Genomic DNA, 19,128 nt, shown 5'->3' with positions numbered 1-19,128 from the left:
TGTGGCTATTACTGAAACTGGAGGATAATGGGGGGGGCTAACCATTTATGCAAGAGATGGAATAGGATAGGTTACTGTAGAATCTGATAATGGTGCTTCTTCACCAGAAGGATTGCTGGACAGACAAACATGTAGGTACTCTATTAGATATTATTCAACATATTAATTTGGGCTAATATAATACATTAAAAATCAGCTGCTCATTACTATTTTAAATGTTATTTTTTAAGAGTTATGATTAAGATTAAACATTTTTCCATGTCTCTTGGCCAATCATATATCATTTTCAGTGAATTGCCTATCCACAACTTTTACTTTCTAGTAATATTTTTAAAAAAATTATCTTAATATATTATAGGTGTTACATGTTAACAATTAATATAAGTACAGCAAAAACATTTTCCATTTTTTTGTTATATGATATTATTTTTGGTGAGTTATTTTATTTACTATATGGGACAATTAATTATGAAGAAACCATCTGCTTTCTTCATGGCTTCTGAATATATGACTTTCTTAGACAGGCTTCTTCACCCCAGATTTGTAAACATATTCTCCCACATTTTATTTTGATATTTGTACCATTTCATTTTTATTCACAATTGTCTCTGATGAATCTGTAATTTATATTAAATTATGAGGAGAAATTCATTATTCTTGTTTTGCAATGGATTACAGTTTGTGCAAACATTCCCTGTTTTCTTTATTTTTTCTTTAGTAACTTGAAATGCCCCTATTTTTATATTCTCAACTATTCCATAAACTTTGATTTGTTTCAAGACTTCTATGCAATAACTTGCCTACGGCTCCACAGCTTTGCATAAGTCCAGTTGTGCCATTATCATGTTGTAATTGAAATGGTATTTACCAAGTATATTTCCTTTCCTTCTTTATCACATTGACTGTTTTCACAAGTCTGTATTTCCAAAGAAATGTTAGAATCCATTTGTTTGGTTTAGAAATATGTTTCTGCATATTTTACTACCACTTAAAAACATGGATTAATGTAAAAAATTTTGTGTACATAAAGTGGATTAATGAACATACAAAATAATATAGGGAAAATGAGCTATTTACATTTAAATAGGTAAATATTTTCCTTTATTTAGCTCTCTCCCTTTGGAGAATTCAAAAATTTTGTATAGGTCTTATATACTTATTAATTCCTAAGTATGTTTAGCTTGTCTCATTTATCAATTATAAATGGGAATCCATTTAATCACGTTTTCTAACTTACGATTCTTAATTTTCAGAAAGGTAGTTGATTTCTGTTTTAAACGTTACATTTTTTGAATTTTTAAATTTATTTAAAACATTTTTCTATTGATATCCTTGAGTTTCATAGATATATGATGTTGTAATTTCCAGTTAGTGGTTATTTTTACTCCCTTTTCTAATATTTGTCCATCTTATTTCTTTCTCTTGTCTAACTACATGTACTCGTACTAATAGAATAATGTTAAATTTCATGGCAGTGACATTTCTGTCTTGTTCAATAATTCAGTGAGAAAACACATGAATATTTTATATAAGAAAAATATAACTACTTTGATATGATCATGATAGGAATCATGACTCTTATTTATAAAAATATTGATCTATTCTTATTTTAATTTTTCATAAGAAATATTATCAAATTTATTTTTAGCATCTTATGATAGTTACAAAGCATCTTCTTTTCCCTGTGAATATGAGAAAATATATAGTATAAATCCTAATATCTAACCATCCTTGCCTTCTGGGCATTATTCTAAATAATGTTATTGTTCATTCTATTTCTCTGTCATATTTCTCAATTAGCCAATATTTTATGTCAAAATTGTTCATTAATATTTATTAGTGAAATCAACTTGTGATTTTATTTCATGGGTATATTTCAGTTATTATTGTATATCTTAGTATTGTGCTGGCTTCAGTGAGACAAGATAAAACCCTGAAACTTCAAATCACATTTTAATAACTCTGTATGTGAATTATTAAATTTTAAATAAAGTTACCAAAGAGGAAAACTAATATGCATTATCTAAAGACTTCAAACAGAGTACAACATTTTAAAAAATTCAATAGCACAGCTCTTATAAAACTGAATAAAATATTCTTATTAAAAATGATGGCATTTGGGGACATGGCAGACTGACACCATTTTTTCAGAGACCCTGTTGATGCCAGGCTTGAGAAAATTAAAAGCAAGATGACTTTGGCAAACATCAGCATAGCTCTTTGATATCCTCTCTCCCTCCTCATCCAGCATCACATCAGGATGTTCTCCTCTGTCAGTATGATTTGTCTGTATTGCTTTACGTAAAACAAATTCATTTCCATGAGTCAAGTATAATGTTTTGGGACAGTATGCTTCGTAAAGTCGTATGTTGATTTATTTAATTTCAAATGGTAGAGAGATAGGCTACTTTGCTAATATAGAAAAAATAATGTTTGATGATATTTATTATTTTATAGAGGATAAAATAATACTTATATCTTGCTATGCTTTATCCTTTCACTGGTGCACAATGAGATTAATCTTCTGTCACCACATATAAAAAAAAGGCAATCCCTCGTTTATTGTCACTTAACTGCTTCTGCACAAAAGCCATCATCCTTTTATATTAAACCTCAATAATTTGTCACTGGTATCACCAATTCTAAGCTAGTGATTAAACTATTTCAACACCATGATATTCTTAGTAATTGCTGTCGTTTCCTAATTATATTCTCTTAAAAGGGTTTGATCCACTTTGAACTTTTCAAATAAAAGGGTTGCTAAGGTAACTAAATTTGATTTGCAACAAAAATGAACACTCACTGCAATAGGACATTTCAATGAACACTTCCTTTTTTTTAAACCTCCTTTGAATTCAAATTTGCTAAAGGAAATAAATACACCCTTGAACCTAATATAACCAACATAGGCAGTAATGGGATTTCATTAAAAAGGAAAAAATCCACAATGTTAAAGTTGAATACTTGACAAACAAAAAGGAAAGAGACTTTATTTGAAAGGTACTAATAGGAGAAAATGAGTTCCATGCCTCTACCTTACTATGAAATATCAATTAATATTTTAAATAGTACAAGGTATAAACATCTTGAACCTAATCTAAGTTATTTTCTGAGCAAAATAATTTAGACACCTCCCTGGATACTCAGGGATGTAAAGAATACACATAATTAGGTAAATACTTTTTATAAAAAGTTGAGTAAAATTAAGCAATGTTCTTTGGCAAACTATTTTACTCTTTGAATTTCATAGTCTTTGAATTCAACTGTTTTGTTTTTTTAAGTTCTCTTTTATTGTTTTTTTCAATAATCTTCAGGTAATTTTCATTACTTTCATTGCATTTGCTAACTGGACTGGTGTCTACATTAACCAAGTGCAGCTTAGTAGAGCACGTATTCTACAAAGTGAGTTTACATTTCAGAATTGTGCTCAGAGTTAACAATTCTGAAGATAAAACTCACATTCCAAAAAGTACTAAACATCTTGATGACTTAAATAGTCTCCACGTGAGGATAATTTCTTAGATCTTTAAAGCATTCATCATATCACAAGCAAATAATAGGATAACAAATCTGTTAACATACAGGGTTAAAATTAGCGTCATAGAATGAAACAATTTGATTATAGTTCCATCATCTGTTTTCCAGTAATGTCGTAGATTTAAATACAGACTACAAGTTTAAAGCTTTTAAACTTTGTGTTTATCTAATTATTCCAGAGACTTTTTTTTTTTTTTTTTTAAGACGGTGTCTCGCTGTGTTGCCCAGTCTGGCGGGCTGTGGAGCAATCTCGACTCACTGCAAGCTCCGCCTCCAGGGTTCACGCCATTCTCCTGCCTCAGCCTCCTGAGTAGCTGGGACTACAGGCACCCGCCACCATGCTCGGCTAATTTTTTTGTATTTTTAGTAGAGATGGGGTTTCACCGTGTCCAGAGATATTTTAGAGGAATAATTTATCTATAGCATCAGGGTCAAAGCAGTTGAGGGAATCCTGCAGAGAAGCAGATTTGTCAAACCATCGGTATCCGGAATGGTAGGAGGCTAAATGGGTCTGTGTAACTCAGCGAAGATGACAACTTAAGTTTCCTGCAGCCTTGTAGAGATATGAAAGTTAAGAGTCTAATTTCAGTGCAGTATGCACTCGTGACCTTTTTGTTGCACAGTGAACTCTGATTAAGGCTTTCACCCACGGTACTAAAATAATCATTAACTCAATCAGAATCTTAACTAAAATATAGACAATTGAATGAACTTCTTAATGCAGATTTTGCTGGTTTTAAAGATCAGCCTCCTAATTGGAAGAAATAATAATAGTTTCTCTGTTGTTGCTATTACCAAATGACTTCAATACTTCAACACAATTTGATTTGTGGGATTTAATGACCATATTCATATTATCTCACTAAAAGAAGTATAGAAAAATCTGCTAATTAGTTTTCTAATAAATGTTATTCTATTAGACTAACAAATGATCTTCAAAAGTTCAGGATGTATTGGTCAGGAAGGATAGACCACTATCACTCTGGTAGCCAAAGCCAACAATTACATTATTTTGCCCAAATTATGATTAGAAACAATATTTGATAAATTAGCCACATAAATAAATATTTTAATGGAAACTGACAAATTAATCAATTAAAATAAGTAAGTCTTCTATCCCTAGATTTCAAAAATAATATTATTTGTGATAATCTCTGGATCACTATAGTTATTAGAGAATTAAGATTACAAAAATGTTAATCAAACACAAAGTAACCACAATACCAGAAGACCTAAGATAACTTGGATATTCTGTGATTATCTTTGTTGAAACACAGACTTGGTGTTTTGCAAAGAAATCATTTGTTCTGCCTTAGTGAAGCTAATTATTCTCAGCATGCAACCACTGTTTCAAATTGCAAAAGGCACATCAGCCTTTGCTGTATGTTGCAGGAATTAACACCCAATCAAATGAGATCGTGAAGTGCATACAAAGAATATGATCTCACTTTTGCAATGCAATAAAAGTGAAAGCCATTTAAAGAAATGTTGCCAAAAAAAATAATAATTTACGCACAGAAAACATGCTGTAAAGCAAATGTTTACTATTTAAGTACTTACTGCTTAGAGGTAAGCATTAGGTTTATTTTTTATGTGGTTAAGATACTTCATTTTAATGACTGAAGAATATGGTGCTGACAGTCCAATGTGAAGATTAATATAAAGCAGGTTTTCAAAAAATTTCATGGTAAACTAAGGAAATAGACTATATTATGTCAGGGATAAACATATACATTTATAGGAATTTTGTGAGAATATATTAAGTAAATGTTTAAAATGAACCATCATTGGTACTCTTCTGTACTTGCATAATCTAAAAGAATGAAATGCATCAGTGCTTACTCATTACAAAAATTCTTCGCTAATGTCTGCCACAACTTGTCACCCATTTAAAAATCTCTACTTATTTTTTTTTTTTTTCTGTTAAACGTGTTTTGTTTTTCCTATGGAGAAATAATCCATGAGTAGCCCCCATGATTGAATAAGCTGGTGAAATGTAATTGGATCTGGTTCTATGTTCCATTTTACTGAAGATAAATTTCTTGTAGCTTAAACCCATTGAGTTAATTTTTTTTTTATTGTTTGCTTTTGGTTTTTGTTTTCTTCCATACTAGCCATTGTCAGTGACGCTTCCTATTATCTACACCAACACCATCTTTCAAGTCACATGGGGTCACCGTGAGATGGATTATAGGTTTTGTCTTTTGCTTGTTATTGAAGAAACCATAGCAAGCTTCCCTTTCAGCTACCAAAAATATACAGTCATCTCAGCAGCCCAGAATGTGAAAACAGCAGGATTCAAACATCAGCTGTGACAACACAGAGAGCATGAAGTTTCTGCTCATTACACACTGTGGGGGCTGCCTATCTGGAGCTGTTTACTCTGCAAAGTATCGATCCAGGATAATACTCACTGTTATTTATTTACATGCCAATGTGATATCCTGGGTATTAATACATTAATGGGCTTTTCTCTCGATTCTGTCTTCTTTCTTCACATTACATCTTTGTCTACAAAATGTCAGTCATATATATTGCATTGTCCTAGAGTGGAAAAATATGTTTGGCTAGCATGTAACGTTTCAAGCTCAGTGTCATGCATTCATGAAGGCTCAGTGAATGATGCATGTTATGTAAAAGTCTCTCTGTCTCCAGAATTTGACAAGGTGTTTGGCATATAATAGATGCTGTAAAAGTGTTTTCCATTGGTTGAATAAATGAGCAAATTTTCACTGAAGGCTTGATAGGGGAGATGTAATAAGGATCATATAATAACAATCATAAAATAAAAGAAATTATAAACTTTTCCACAACCACTGGGTCAGAACTCAGTAAACACTGGGAAGAGCTCAGATCTAGATTTTTAAAATGCACAATTTTGATGGTGTTACTCTTAAGTTAGTGTTAGATTCCTATTTTTAATTTCAACTAAAAGTTTAACAATTTTAGAATATTCAGACAGTTGCAAGATGTGGTTTCTCTCACATTTCCCTTAGAAACACACGTGTTTATAAGGAATTTTGACAGCAGTCTCAACTCATTTACATTGAGCACTCACAACGATTTGGAAGTGAAATATGTTACGGATTAAACAGTACTCTGCTAACAAAGTTTTGAAGAACTGTTTTTATTCACATCTCTGCTTAGCTGCTTATGTTCATCTCTTCTTAGCTGAGTCAAGTAAACTTAGATGGTGAGCTATTGTTCAGCCAGCTTGGCATCTTTTAACCCAATATTCAACTTAGAAAGAAAAAGTTGTTTTAAATACCTTTTACCCCTTTTTAATCAACTTCTGAAATCTATTGCAACGTGTTCTGTACCGTATTAGCAAATGAAAGGAAAACAATATTCTTTGTTCTGTGCCATATTAGCAAATGAAAGGAAAACTATTTTCTTTGTAAATTGCAAAACAGTATATGGTCATATGCCAAGACAAGTTTGCATCTATATCTCAAGGGAGAAAAACTTTTGGAAGTAGCAGATCTACCAGTAGCAATTAATTAGAAAGCTTTTCATGTTATTTTCAGTACAGTCATGTATTAGCAGCTTGAGAAAATTGCTAGCAATGGGTGCTGTCAACATAGGATTAGCACAATGGATGGAGTTAATTTACTAACATTTGCTTTTCTCCTCAAATTTTCATATCTTTATCTTATAATGAGGTTGGTTTTCATTGCCAAATGGTGAAGTCAGCGTAAATACAGATTGTTAATTGAATTATAAAGCATAGAGTGTGAGCTGTAAGCATATCTTAGTCCACAAGAATGAATACATCTTATACTTGTAAATGATAAGACGTATTGCACAGCTGGTCTCTTTTCACCACCCCATATGCAGAAATATAAGGAAGGCCAGTCTCTTAGAAGGCAAAGAAGAATCAATTTAAAATACTACTAACAAGCCTGCCAAAATTATTCGTCAATTTTTCTAGAATAAATATAACTTTTATATATTAAATTAAATCATATGCCAAGGGAAAGTTTTGCTTTTTTAGTTCATTTAGAGGTGATTATATATGCCAAGATGCATTACTCTCCTAGGAAAGTGTTGTCCTTGAATTCATCGTATTTATCGTGTCTGGAATAATGAGGCACAGTTGTTTCTCTTCTTTTCTGATTAGTGAATCGAAAACCAGTTCTTTTAAAATTTTAGTCATGTGAATTTTTGATTTAAATTATTTTACTCTTTTCACAAGTATTTGTCTTTTACCTCTTGTGAACTTTGTACTCCTCTAAGCAAATTTAAATTAGGCAAACACTATGTTTATTTTTTTTCAATAAAGACCTTCTTTACAGAATCACTGATTTTCAAAAGCTGTCCCCAGTTAACACAACTCTATGTACAGGGAAATCATGGTGTTCTACTACTTCCAAACTCATCATTAACTACATGGAAAAGTTGTCAAACTTGTGTATCTTAATTATTTTCATTTGTCACATAATAGTATCTTCCCCACTTATTTCATCTGATTATTATAGTTTTAACTGATAATTGATGTGTGAAAGTAATGAACACCAGTCAATTAAATGTTAAACATTTTGCTTATATATTTGATTTTAAAAATATACAAGAAAATAGAAAATAAAACATAAACTCTCAATTAAATAAGTTGAACAAAGGAATTATTTCTGCTTTAGTCTGAAGCCCCAGCTAAATATCAACAGTAGAATTTAAAATGTATAAATGCATAAAGCCAAATAGAAAAGAGAGGTGCTAATACAATAAGTGGTATCCAAAAAAGTTTATTTAAACAATTAAAAATTCAATCAAGAGAAAACTGTTTTAAATAACTCAGCAAAATGGAGGCAGCTGAGACCATAAATGCATCAAAGAGTATAGCAAAAATATTCATCCAGAAGGCCTAAATATCAAGGCATTTTATACTCTGAAGGGGAGGTGTAAAGCAAGGCAATCAGGCTGCACAATTCAAGGAGAGCTATTCATTTTGTGAATAATAGTTTTGGGATATGAAGTTAAGTGTGATAACCTTTTATTAAAACATGAGTCTGAATATAGAGTTTTAAAAGGGTAATGCAACATGAAACTTCTCTTCACCTCTTTCATTAAAGATACACATTTTCCCCTTTCTATGATCTGATTGCTCTAGCCTCCCTCCATTACGAATTTGCTTTCATATTTGATCAGCGTTGAGTCCTAATAAAGGTCCATCATTATTGACTTAATTCCTACTGGCTCTCTGGATAATTTACTCCAATGTTTACATTCAGTGATTTCGAATCCACTTTTGTCTACATAAAGGCCTAATAATTTGACTTGAAAACATGAAGAGGGTTAGGCCTGGCACGGTGGCTCACGCCTGTAATCCCAGCACTCTGGGAGGCCGAGGCGGACAGAACACAAGGTCAGGAGTTTGAGAGCAGCCTGGCCAATATGGTGAAACCCCATCTCTAGTAAAAATACAAAACTTAGCTGAGCGTGGTGGCAGGTGCCTGTAGTCCCAGCTACTTGGGAGGCTGAGGCAGGAGAATTGCTTGAACCCAGGAGGTGGAGGTTGCAGTGAGCCAAGATGGCACCATTGCACTCCAGCCTGGGTGACAGAGCGAGACTCTGTCTCCAAAAAAAGGGAAAAAGAAAACATGAGGAGGATTATGATATATGATATTCAGGTAAGCAGACAGAAACAGACAAAACCCCAAAACCCCATAAGCCTGTTAGATGACACAATTACCTGAATGTAGACATTTATGGCAGAGTTAATGCTAATTTTTTATCATTCTATTTTCTTCATAATAGATATATAAGGAGATAAGTTTACCAGTTTCCTTTGTAATTAGATTGGGGCCATATAATATCACTTTGGCAAAGGGGTATATAGAGAGATAATATAAACATCTGATATAGCTCTCTTGCTCTATTCTTCCTTTCAGTGGCAACCATGTAGGCCACATACGGAGATATGAAGCCAAAAGGTGAAAGTAGCCTTGACTCCTTGGAGAGTAGAGCAGTTGACTAAGTAAATTTGAACATCTATCAATAGAAAAGATTTAATCTGATGAATTTAGAGGGGAAAAAACATAAAATGAGCTCTGCCTCAATGATGTGTGAGTCAACATCAAGCATTTCAACAAGCAGATCACGGAAGTCGCAAAAATAGAAGAGAGATAAGGGGCAGAAAAAAACATTTTAACAAATAGTGTTCAAAAATTTCACAAATTTGATGAGAAATAGGAATGTAATCACCTAAGCAAAAACAAACAAACAAACAAACAGACAAAAAAAACAGAGTAGAATAGATTCCTGTCAACTAGAATAAGAAAATAGTATAAGGCATCAAGGGAAAAATGACTCATCAAGTGCAAGGCAACCACATTAATATAAATAGCTAATTTATCATCAGGAACATAGATGTCAGAAGACAGTGGAAGCTCATACTCAAAATACTGAAATACCAAAAAGTTGTCAACCAAGAAATATTTATCTAACAAGATCATGCTTCAAAAATGACAGTGAAATAAAGAAATTGCCAGATAAGCAAAGTCTGAGAAAATTCATTCCTAGCAGACCTACGTACATGAAATACTAATGGAAACCTATAGGTCTGAAAGAAAGTGAAACCAGACAGTAACTCTAATCCACAGGAATAAATATAGAGCATCAGAAATGGTATGTATAGTACACATAAAAGATTTTATAAATTTATATTTTAACATCTCTAAAAGATGTAAGATTTTATGCAGCAATATTTATAACACTTTTTTTGTTAAGGTTATAACATACAGATCACAGAACAGAGAAGAGGAAAAGGAGTGATAGTGGGAAATAATTCTCTGTCTTATAAGAATAAGTTAATAATATTCTGAAATAGCTGTGAAAGGATGAGGTAGATACTGTAGTCCATAAAGTAACCATTAAGAAGTTCGTAGCTACTTAAATATAATTTAATTTTTTAATTCCAAAGGGCAAAAATGGTATGCTAAAAAGTACAAAAGAAGATATAACAGAAGAAAAGAGGAACAAAACAGTTATGATATGTAAATAGATATTCATAGCAGCACTATTCATAATAACCAAACAGTAGAAACAATCCAAATGTACATCAACTGACTAATGGTTAAAGAAAATTTGGTTTACCCATACAATAAAATATTATTCAGACTTAAAAAGCAATGAAGTACTGATTTTTGTTACACTATTAATGAGCCTTAAAAACTTATGCTACATGAAATAAACCATTCACAAAGGCCACATATGATATAATTCAATCTATATAAAATGTCCAGGTAAATCCACAGAGACAGAAATTGGATTAAGGGTTGTTGCAGTCTGGGGTAAAGGGAGAATGGGAGTAACTGATAATAAGTTTGGAATTTGTTTTTGTTTTAATGGAAAAGTATGAAAATTATATGATGGTGATGATATGCAACTCTGCGAATAAGACAGTAAATTGTATACCCTAAACAAAATTATATCTAAGTCAAGCTGTTATTTAAAAATGATATAAGACAAATAGAGAGTAAAGAACAAAATGATAGATGTAAGTCTAACCATATAAATAATTACATTAAATGAACGAACTATGGGGAAGGTGGGATCCTCCCAACAATTATGTTTCCACAAAAACATCGATTTGAAACACTATCCATAAATGAAAATACCTTCACAAGTGAATAAAAAAAAAAAAAAAAAGTGAAGGGTTACAACATCTGGATGAAGCATGGAAATAAGAAAAGACATATTGCAGAGCATCGGAAGGATAGTTTTACATTATTTGCAGTACCCCTTCACAACCCTGGGCAGCATAGTGTAGAGAGAAACATTGTCCACTTTGGAGAAAGAGAGGAAAATGAGCCCAGGACTTTGCCTTGGACCACAATACCTGAGCCACCAGAGTAAACCCTAGCATTTGGCAGGCTCCCATGATTCCAGACTCCAGGTCAATACCTGCAAACTGAGTTTCCACATCCACCCCAGTACCAGATAAGACCCCACAGTCCTACACTTCAGGCCCGCACAAAGAACTTTATCTCCAGTTTGCATCACTGCTGAACCAACTTTGGCTACCCCTGGTTTTAAATGTCTCACAGTGTCAGAATTCCCCAGTGGCTCCAGGCTCTGGGCCTGCCCCAGCACCTTACCAGTTCCAGTGGGCATGGGCTTCAGGCCAATGCAGGGGATAAAAGCTTAGGCCCACATGGATCCAGGCTCCAGATCTGCCAGCCTGCTGGCCTAGGCATCAGTCCAGCTAGCCCTGACTCCAGCAAGAAGCCTTTTCATGGGCCACATCACACAATCTGACTACACTTTCTGAATGACCTGTTCAAGGGCTTTTCTGGACAAAACCAGTCTGAAAAAGCTGAAATATGTATCTACTTCTTCAAATGATCAGACACCAACAACTGACCACAAAGACCAAGAACAATCAGAGAAACATGACATCACCAAAGGGACAACATAAAGCATCGGTGACTGACCCTAAGGAAATGGAGATATATGAACTGCCTGATAGAAATTAAAAATAGCTGTTTTAAGTAACCTCAGTGAAATTCAAGAAAATACAGAGAAACAATTCAATGAAATGAAGGATTAAATAAATGACCAGAATGATAAATTTAGCAGAAGGATTGAAATAATAATTTTTAAAAATAGAAATTCTGCCTAAAAATTACAACAAATAAAATTAAAAACACCATAGAAAGCATCAACATCAAAACTGTTGAAACAGAAGAAAGAACCTATACACTGAAAGACAGTCTATTTGAAAATGTACAGTCAGAGGTGAAAAAAGAAAAAAGAAATGAAGACCGCCTTTGGGATTTTTTAGACAATATCAAATAATAATCTTACTAATCTGTGTTGTTCAAGAGAGAGAAGGTAAAAATCCAGGGGTAGAAAGCATATTTAAAGAAATAATAGCAGAAAATCTTTAAAGCTAGAGAAACTTACAAATATCCAAGTACAAGAATGTGGTACAGGAAGGTCAAAGGTCTCCTATCAGATTAAATATAATCAGGATGACTCCTAAAACATAATCAAACTGTCAAAAATCAAAGATAAAGCATCCTGAAAGCTGCAAACAAAAACAAAAACAAAAACTTATATCAGAGTTCCAATATAGCTAGCAAGAGATTTATAAGCAGACAGCTTACACGCCAGGAGGAAGTGGGATAATATATTGAAAGTACCAAAGAAAAAGCCTGCTAATCAAGAATACTGTGATTAGAAAATTTATCCTTCAAATGTGAAGTATAGATAAATAATTTAACAGACAAACCAAAGCTGAGGGAGTTCATCACAAACAGACTTGTCCTATAAGAAATTCCAAAGAGAGTTATATAAGTGAAAGAACAGAACACTAAGGAGTAACATAAAAACATCTAAAAGTACAAAATTTTCTGGTAAAATAAATACACAGTCAAATTCAGAATACTCTGATATTGTAACGGTTGTGTGTAAATCATTTATATCATTAGTATGACAGTTAAAAGACAAAACTATTAGAAAGTAGTAATATCATCCATAAACTTTAGGACATCAGCATTTTAAAAATACATGAATTTTAGGCCGGGTGCGGTATAGCTCACACTCGTAATCCCAGTACTTTGGGAGGCTGAAGCGGGCAGATCATGAAGTCAAGAGATTGAGAATATTCTGGCCAACATGGTGAACACCTGTCTCTACTAAAAATACAAAAATTAGCTGGGCACGGTGACATGTGCCTGTAGTCCCAACTACTTGGGAGGCTGAGGCAGGAGAATCGCTTGAACCCGGGAGGCAGAGCTTGCAGTGAGCTGAGATAGTGTCACTGCACTCCAGCCTGGTGACAGAGTGAGACTCCGTCTGAAAAAAATATATATATATATAATATATATTTACACACATGTATATACATATGTATATATACATACATAAATTGTGACAATTTTAAAAAATCAAAATTGAGGGTAGATTAAAAGTATACTTTTTTGTTTGGTTTGGTTTGGTTTACAATCAAAGTTGTTCTCAGCTTGAAAAACATTTTTGTAAGCCTGGTAGTTACCACAAACCAACAATTTATAGTAGATGCACTAAAAATACAAAGTAAGGAATCAAGGAATATCATTAATGAAAATAATTTAACCACAATGGAAGACAGCAAGAGAGGAAGAAGGGAATCAATGATCTATGAAACACCTAGAAAACAATTTTGGCAGTAGTAAGTTCTTACCTATCAAAAGCTGCCTTGAATATAAATCGATTCAACTTTCCAATCAAAGGGCATAGAATGTTTGAGTGCATAATAGAACAAATCCCAATTACATGAGTCTTAAGGATACACATAGGTTGAGTAAAGAGATGGAAAAGATATTTCTTGCAAATAAAAACAAGAAAAGAGCAGGAGTAACTATACCTGTATCAGATAAAATAGATGTAAAGTCAAAATTGTAAAAAGAAAGAGAAAATGAAGGTTATTATAGAATAATAAAAACCTCAGTTCAACAAGAGGATATAATAGTTGTAAATATATTTGCACTCAACATTGGAGCACCTAAATATGTAAATCAAATATTAATATAACTGAGAGAGACTACAATACAATTAAAGTAGGGGCCTTCAGCACTCCACTTTCAGCAATGGACACATTATCCAGACAGAAAATCAATAAGAAAACATTGGACTTAAACTATACTCCAGCCTGAATGGACTTAACAGACATAAACAAAACATTCCACCCAGTAGCTGCAGAATACATAGTCTTCTCAAGTTCACATGGAGTACTCTCCAAGACAGAACATGTTATGCCAGAAAATGAGTCTTAACAAACTTAAGAAGATTTAAATAATATCAAGTATCTTTTCTGACTACAATGGAATAAAGAGCAAACAATAATATAAAGAACATTAAAATTTTTAAATACATGGAAATTAAACAACACATTCCTGAACAATTGAGTCTATGAAGACATTAGAAGGGAAATTAAAGAAACTTGAGACAAATGAAAATGATAACAGAACACACTAAATCTTATAGGATTTGGCAAAAGTAGTCCTAAGAGGGAAGTTTATAGTTGAGTAAAATGTTAGCTATGGGTTTGTCATATATACAACATATATGTGTTTATTGTGTTGAGATATGTTCCTTCTATACCTAATTTGTTGACAGTTTTTACCATGACAGGATGTTGATTTTATCAAATGCTGTTTTCTGTATCTTTTTAGGTGATAATATATTGTTGACCTTCATTTTGTTGAGGTAATATATCACTTTATTGATTTATACATATCGAGCCATCCTTTCATCTCTGAGATAAATCCCACTTGATTGTGGTATATTATTTTAGATATGTGGTTGGAATTAGCTTGCTATTATTTTGTCAAGAATGTTTGAATCTCTGTTTATCAGCAATATTAGTCTGTAGTTTTATTTTCTTGTTGTGTCTTTGTCTAGTTTGGGTATTAAGATAATGCTATATTCATAGAAAGAGTTAGGAATAATGTTTTCATCTTCAATTTTTTGAAAGAGTTTGACAAGAATACCACTAGTAAAAAATGTTTAACAATATTGCTGCTACCTAGTGTCAGGGTCTTTTGATCCCTTCTGTACCATCTGGGATGGGATTCTTCCTTATTGTAAATCCTGCAGTGAGCAATCCATTCCCCAAACTCTGAAAAGTTCTGAAACAAAATACTGTATATTTTCACCTGATGTTAAAATTAAGGGGTCCAATCATTTGCAGCTGATTTCTTTTTCAAACAGGTTTTTTAATGAGTAAAATGGAGAAACAATGAGATTAATTTTATGTTAAACAATTTGAAATTTAAAATTTAAATTTAAAATTTGAAATTGTTCTGCCCTTCCCTTATACATAAACTTACAAACTACCAAAAGAACCAAACAACCAACAAAACAGTGTTTAAGAAAAAAAAAAAAAAAAGGGAAAGAGATGGGAAAGAAAAGAGAGAAGAAATACTAAAGCCAGAATTTGAAAAAACAAAAAGTAAAATATATAGTTACTTGTAAAGATAAAAGGTGAAAATTTCTATCTTTTAATATAGGCATACCTCAGAGTTATAGAGAAATCAGTTTCAGACTATTGCAATAAAGCAAACACAATAAAGCAAGTTATATTAATGTTTTGGTTTCCCTAGGCATATAAAAGTTATGGTTAAGATATACTGTAGTCTATTCAGTATGCAATAGCATTATGTCTAAAAGTATACATACTTTTAAAATACTTTATTGCTAAAAAATGCCTGTGATCATCTGAGCCTTCAGCAAATTGTAGTGTTCTTGCTGGTAGTGGGTGTTGTCTTGATGTCAATGGCTGCTAACTAATCAGGGTGGTGGTTGCTGAAGCTTAAGGTGGTTATGGCAATTTCTTAAAATAAGACAGCAATGAAGTTTGCTACATTGATGGACTCTCTTCCTTTCATGAAAGCTTTCTGTGTAATACGTGATGCTGTTTGATAGCATTTTAACCACAGTAGAACTGTTTTCAAAATTGGAGTCAATCATCTCAAATCCTGCCACTGCTTTATCAACTAAATTTATGTAAAATTCTAAATCCTTTGTTGTCATTTAAACACTCTTCGTAGTATCTTCACCTGAAGTAAATTCCATTTCAAGAAACTACCTTATTTGCTCATTCCTAAGAAGCAGCTCTTCATGTGTTCAAGTTTTATCAGGAGACTGAAACAATTGAATCACATCTTCAGATTCCACTTTCAATTCTAGTGCTCTTGCTTTTTTAACCGCATCTGTACTGACTTCCTCCAGAGAAGTCTTGAACTCCTAGAAGTCATTTATGAGGGTTGAAATCAACTTCTTTCAAACCTGTTAATATTTATATTTTGACCTCTTCCTATAAAACATTAATGCTCTTAAAGGTATCTGGAATGGTGAACCCTTTCTAGAAAGTTTTCAAGTTACTTTGCCCAGATTCATTAGATGAATTATTATCTAAGGAAGCTTAAGCCTTACAAAATATTCCTTAAATAATGACTTGAAAGTCAAAATTACTCCTTGAACCATGGGCTGCAGAGTTAATGTCATATTATCAGGTATGAAAACATTAATATCTCCATTAGAGATCTTATTTTCTGAGCAGTAGATCTCAACAATGGGCTTAAAATATTCAGTAAACCATGCTATAAAGAGATGTGTAGTTATTCAGCTTTATTTTTCCCTTTGTAGAGCACAGGCAGAATAGATTTAGTACATTCTGGAGGGCCCTAGAATTTTCAGATTGGTAAGTGAGCACTGGCTTCAACTTAAAATCACCAGCTGCATTAGACCCTAACAAGAGAGTCAACCTGTCCTTTGAAATTTTGAAGCCAAGCATTGACTTCTTCTCTCTAGCTATTAAAATTTTAAATGGCATATTCTTCTAATAGAAGGCTTTTTTGTTTATGTTGAAAATTGATTGTTTAATGTAGGTACTTTCATCTGTTTGTGTTGAAAATTGTTTAATGTAGCTACTTTCATCAGTGAACTTAGCTACATCTTCTGAATAGCTTGCTACAGCTGCTTCACCGTGCAATTTTGTTATGAACATGGCTTCTTTCCTTAAACTTTATGAAGCAATCTCTGCCAGCTTCACACTTTTCTGCAGCTTCCTCATGTCATTTGGTCTTTACAGGTTTAAATCGAGTTGGGACCTTTCTCTGGATTAGGCTTTGGCTTAAAGAAATGTTGTGGCTGATTTGATCTTCTATCTAGATCACTAAAGCTTTCTCCATATCAGCAATAAGGCTGTTTTGCTTCCTTTCATATGTGTATTTGCTGCAGTAGTACTTTTAATTTCCTCCAAGAACTTTCCTTTGCGTTCAAAACTTGGCTAACTGGTGCAAGCGGCCTAGCTTTTGGCCTATCTTAGCTTTTGAACTGCCTTCCTCAATAAGCTTAACAATTTCAGTCTTTTGATTGAAAACGAGAGACTTGTAATTCTTCTTTTCACCTGAACACTTAGAAGCCATTGTAGGGTTATTAATTAGCCTAATTTCAATATTCATATGTCTCAGGGAACAGGGAGGCCCAAGGAGACAGAGAGATAGGGAAACAGCCTGTCGTGGAAAAGTCAGAATACACAACAACATTCATTAGTTTGTTATTTTATATGGGCACAGTGTGTGGTGCCCCAAAATAATTACAACATTAACATCAAATATCACTGATCACAGATCACCATAGCAGATACAATAATAATGAGAACATTTGAAATATTATGAAAATTACCAAAATGTGATAGAGACATGAAGTGAGCACTTCATGTGGGAAAAATTATGTTGATAGACTTGCTCAATGCCAAGTTGTCACAGCCTTAAATTTGTTAAACAAACAAACAAACAAAAATATCTGTAAAGCGCAGTAAAATGAGGTGAACCTATAAACTGGTGGGTGGGTGTCAGGGAAGGGGAGGAGAGAAAGAAGCCCAAAATAAATTTTGTCTCATCCAAATCTTGGTCAAGTGTGACACCTAGAGGTTGCACAAATAGAATTCCTTTGGGTATTTTTTATTTTTTAGGATGCAAAATGCATTTATGTGGAGAATTATTTTTAAGCTTTTATTTCAAAATGGACATCTTTAGATACTTTTCGTATGTAATACTATCAATAAATAACTATATTTCTTCACTTTTTATTGTAATTATAAAACTGATGATGTTAAAAGTTGTTTCCCTTTCCATCAAGGAACTGAAAATTTCATAATTGTTTTAAAATGCTGATACTAATGATTAAAAGTCATTGTCATCAATCTCATGGGTTGTAATATATATTTATATGCTTATGTTCTAATAAAAGAGAAAATATTTATGTGTATAGGTATGTTCACATCCTTACCTCTGGAGTTTAGAAATGATAGCAAAATTAATATAGGCAGAATAAAGACACCTATCACATGCGAGGTGATAAATTTAGAATTTTTTCATTTCTAAATATTAAAAAAATGCTTTGCGTTTGTCATTCATTGGTTTGGAAAACTTTTATAGCACTGGCTCATTAATATTTGAATAGTTCTCCATGAAAAATGATGAACGATTTACTTCATGGCAGGCTGTACAGATGGTCAATTTAATCTGCATCCTTGAGACTTCTCATGACTAAATTTTGACATCACGTCATTAAACATTTGTGTATTATTATTTATGTCATATTCTAGGAAACAAGTATTACTATGTTTTGCTATCTCTTGCCATCTATCAGTTTTATTGATAGGATTTATCTACCTAGACACTATACCTTTCACAAAGGAACATGTATCAGAATACATACATCACTTTTGTCTCCTCAGAGACCCATACATTTTTGTCCTCAAGTGCAATAATGACATTGTTATGAACAAATGTGTGGCAGGTGTGGAGACAAATGTTTATATGACTTGGATTCTCTAACCTTGCTCAGAGATGTCTTTGCTGATAATTGTGTGTGTTTGTGTATGTGCTTGTGTGTGTGTAACTCCTAGGCCTTATGTACATTGAAATTGAAAAAAGGAAACCAATTATTGGCTATTTTGAAACCCTACTGCAGAACATATCACCATAATTGTGTATCGTAAATGGCAGCAAATTTGAACCTAGAAATTGACCCTGTATAATGCTCGAATTTGTAGCTATGATGTTTACACTCTTGACAAGTTGAATTATTATTATACCA

Source organism: Trachypithecus francoisi, unplaced genomic scaffold (genome assembly GCF_009764315.1).
Source record: "Trachypithecus francoisi isolate TF-2019V2 unplaced genomic scaffold, Tfra_2.0 Lachesis_group4, whole genome shotgun sequence".
In the NCBI taxonomy this organism is placed as follows: Eukaryota; Metazoa; Chordata; class Mammalia; order Primates; family Cercopithecidae; genus Trachypithecus; species Trachypithecus francoisi.
The sequence above is the reverse complement of the archived record's forward strand: the minus strand, read 5'-3'. Positions refer to the sequence as shown.